The sequence below is a fragment of the Equus caballus genome, chromosome 2 (assembly GCF_041296265.1).
Source record: "Equus caballus isolate H_3958 breed thoroughbred chromosome 2, TB-T2T, whole genome shotgun sequence".
Classification (NCBI taxonomy): domain Eukaryota; kingdom Metazoa; phylum Chordata; class Mammalia; order Perissodactyla; family Equidae; genus Equus; species Equus caballus.
Window position 1 is genome coordinate 25,429,435 of NC_091685.1, and position 4,374 is coordinate 25,433,808.

The 4,374-nt window shown below is 39.8% G+C and overlaps 1 pseudogene; it reads right to left on the bottom strand.

Annotated features, from left to right (window-relative positions):
* Positions 1-216: 216 nt before the first annotated feature.
* Positions 217-953, bottom strand: LOC100070507 (large ribosomal subunit protein uL30 pseudogene; annotated as a pseudogene).
* Between the last annotated feature and the right edge of the window lie 3,421 nt (positions 954-4,374).

Consider the following 4,374-nt stretch of genomic DNA (forward strand, 5'->3'; position numbering starts at 1 on the left):
ACCAGAAAAGAAGAAAAACTGAAAGTTAGTGAGCTAAATGTAAAAGAAAAAACAACAGAATAAACCTTGAAACATAGACCTAAGGATATAATAACCGAAATAATTAAGGGTAGAAATCAATGAAACAGAATCAACATCAAAAATTATTTTTTTCAATTTGAAATCAGTCATTGTTGATTAACTGACCAAATTACAAAAGCAATCATGGTAGACACCTTAATTCATCCTTCCAATAAGCCTGTAGATCTGGTCTTCCCTGTTGCCAGCATCTCCACCTTCTACAGAATGGGTGGTGCTTTTCTTCATTCCGCCCGTCAGAGAAGATAGTTTGAAGGAGGTTGTCTGCTTCTTTGAAGCTTTTTCCAACAGTATAGATCTTATGAATCAGATCCTGCATGCAGATGAGGCCATATTTACCAAGAGACTGATCAATCAGTGTGCTATCTGTCAGGGCAATTCACTTCTTACTGATTTTGCCGTCACCACGCTTATAAATCAATTCCTTTACTCGCTTCACATTATGGTACCTTCACGCAAGATGTGGTTCATAACGCTCAGCATGTTAACTGAAGCCTTGGTGAGCTCAACAAAGGTGGCATTGAAGATCTGGTGAAAGCAAAGAACCTGCAACACCTTTCAGACGTTTGAGCTCACACCATCGGTATCCCTAATCTTGATGACAAATGCCAATTTGGGTTCCACAGGTACCTAGAAGTTGCCAGCTTTTCTTGCCATCCTAGCCATTCGAATCTCGGTCTGTACATCTGCCTATACTCCTTGTGATAGTGCTTAGCTTTTTCATAGATAAGCTTCCTCCTTGCCATTTGAAGCATCTTTTGACCAAACTTCTTTCTCAGACATTTGATCTTTGGCTTTGCAAAATTCCTTCACTCTTTCTTAAGGCTTTCTCACATAGCAGGAACCTTGTTTTATTTCTCTTCTGTACCCTCCATGGTTCCAGCCAGAAAAGAGGAAGAAAAAAGTATTTTTAAAAAAAAGTTAACAGAATACATGTGTCTCTGGTAAGATTTAATGAGACTAAAAGAGAAGCATAGATGAATAATATAAATAAAAAGAGAATATGACTATAAAAAACATAAATTTAAAAGAGAAAGTTATAGACTATGCCAATAAATGTCCAAATTGTATGAAATGGACAACCTCCTGGAAAATAGAACGACTAAAATCGACTTGAGAAAAAACAAAAAGGCAAGTAATCTCGTCATGATTAAAATTGTACTCTTGAGCATTTATCCCAGAGCAATGAAAACTACGTTCACAAAATAAAACACTTGCACGTGATTGTTCCCAGCAGCTTTACTTGTAATAGCCTCAAACTGGAAACAACCAAAATGTCCCTCAGTGGTTGAGTCTGTGCTACATTCGTACCCCTGCACTGCTTATGCAGCAATGAAACAGAACAAACTATTGATATGTTGTACAACAACTTGGATAGAACTCAGGGGAGTCATGCTGAGTGAAAAAAGCCACTCTGGAAAAGGTTCCATACTGTATGATTCCACTTATACAACACTCTTGAAATAACAAAATTATAGAGATGAAGTGCGATTAGTAGCTGCCGGAAGTCAGAAATGAGGGGAGAGGTGGTTACAGCTATAAAGGGTAGTAAGAGGGATATCTTGATTGGGGTGGTGATGGTTACACAAATCTACACATGAGATAAGACTGCATACAGGTCTACACACACACCCCCACATAGGAGTGCATAGAAAACTGATGAAATCTGAATAAGCTGTGAGGCCACACCAAAGCCAGTCTTCTGGTTTTGACATTGTACTACAGTTACACAACATATGACCATTGGGGAAAACTGGGTGAAGGGTACACAAGATTTTACAGTACTTTTTTTTGCAACTTCCTGTGAGTCTATGATTATTTCACAATGAAAAATTTTTAAACATCGAAGCAGTAAAAACCTCCCACAAAGAAAACGCCAGGCCCTGATGGTTGCACAAGCAAATTCTGTCAACTTTCAGGGCACAGGTCATTCTAATCTTATAGGACATCTTCCAGAGCATAGAAAAAGGGGGAATGCTGACCTCTTGCCAATCCCGTGAGGCCAATATAACCTTGATACTGAGTCCAGAGATAAGAAGAACAGAGAAAGAATATTACAGACCCATTTCACTTGTGAACATAGGTGCAAAGATCCTAAACAAAATATTAGTGATGGGGCTGGCCCCGTGGCCGAGTGTTTAAGTTCACACACCCTGCGTGATGGCCCGGGGTTTCGCTGGTTCAGATCCTGGGCGCGGACATGGCACCGCTCATCAAGCTATGCTGAGGCAACATCCCACATGCCACAACTAGAAGGACCCAGAACTAGAATACACAGCTATATACTAGGGGGCTTTGGGGAGAAGAAGAAGGAAAAACAAAAAAGGAAGATTGGCAACAGGTGTTAGCTCAGCTGCCAATCTTTTAAAAAAACAAAAATTAGTGAGTAATATCCAATAATGAATAAAAGAAACAATGTACTATGATCAGGTTGGGATTATCTGAGGAATCGTTTATCTACATGTTAGATTATCTATAGATATCATTCACTATAATAGCAGATTAAGGAGAAAAAAAATCACATGAACATTTTAATAAATGTAGGAAAATTATTTGACAAAATTTAACATAAATTAGAAATAGAATGGTAAACCAAAGAAAGTACCTACAAAAAACTTACAACAGGTTACATCTTAAGTGTGGAAACTTTAAAAGCATTCCCTTGGGGCCGGCCCGGTGGCCGAGTGGTTAAATTCACGAGCTCTGCTTCACCGCCCAGGGTTTCACCGGTTCTGATCCTAGGCACGGACATGGCACTGCTCGTCAGGCCACGCTGAGGTGGCGTCCCACATGCCACAACTAGAAGGACCTGCAACTAAAATATACAACTATGTACAGGAGGGGGTTTGGGGAGATAAAGCAGAAAAAAAAAAAAAGAAGATTGGCAACAATTGTTAGCTCAGGTGCCAATCTTTAAAAAAAAAAAAGCATTCCTTTTAAAATCATAAACCTGATATGCATGCCAACTATCACTATTTCTATTCAACAATGTGACGGAGGTCCCAGCCACTGCAATAAGACAATAATAAAATCACGGCGGGGCTGGCCCCGTGGCTGAGTGGTTAAGTTCATGCGCTCCACTGCAGGCGGCCTAGCGTTTTGTCGGTTCGAATCCTGGGCAGTCATGGCACTGCTCATCAAGCCACGCTGAGGCAGCATCCCACATGCCACAACTAGAAGGACCCACAACGAAGAATATACAACTATGCACCGGGGGGCTTTGGGGAGAAAAAGGAAAAAAATAAAATCTTAAAAAAAAGCAAAAGAAATTCATGGCATAAGTATTGAAAGAGAGGAAATGAAATTGTTGTTATACTCAGATGATATGCTTATTTTCATTAAAAAACACAAGATAATCCATAGACGAGTTATTAGAGTAATAGATGAGTATAGCAAGGTAGCTGATTACAAGGCCTGCGTACAAAAGCCAATTGCAATTCTACACACCAACAACAATCACATGATATAATTATATAAGGAAATCATTAAAATAGCAACATAACTATGACATACTCAGGAATAAATCTAAAAAAATAGGTACAGAATCTGTACATAGAAAATTATAAAACCGTACTAAAAGACCTTAAAGAAGACCTGAAAAAAAACAACTATCCCATATTTATAGTAGAAAGAGCTAATATCAGAAAAGACAATTCTTTACAAGCTGATCTATAGATTCAATAGATTTTTAATCAAAACCAGTGTTAGATTGGCAAGTTAATTCTGAAATGTATACGTAAAAACGGAAGACCAGGGGCAGGCCTGGTGGCGCAGTGGTTAAGTTTGCACATTCTGCCTTGGTGGCCTGGGGTTCGCCGGTTTGGATCCTGGTTGCAGAGCTATGCACTGCTTGTGAAGCCATGCTGTGGCAGGCATCCCATGTGTAAAATAGAGGAAGATGGGCACAGATGTTAGCTCAGGGCCAGTCTTCCTCAGCAAAAAAGAGGAGGATTGGCGGCAGATGTTAGCTCAGGGCTAATCTTCCTCAAAATAAATAAATAAAATAAAAAATTAAAATAAAAAAAAGAGTAGAAGACCAAGAACAGCCAAGACTAAATTTTATTTTATTTATTTATTTATTTTTTGAGGAAGATTAGCCCTGAGCCAACATCTGCTGCCAATCCTCCTCTTTTTCCTGAGGAAGACTGGCCCTGAGCTAACATCCATGCCCATCTTCCTCTACTTTATATGTAGGACGCCTACCACAGTATGGCCTGCCAAGCGGTGCCATGTCCTCACCGGGATCCGAACCGAAGCGGAATGTGCGCACTTAACTGCTGTGTCATCGGGCTGGCT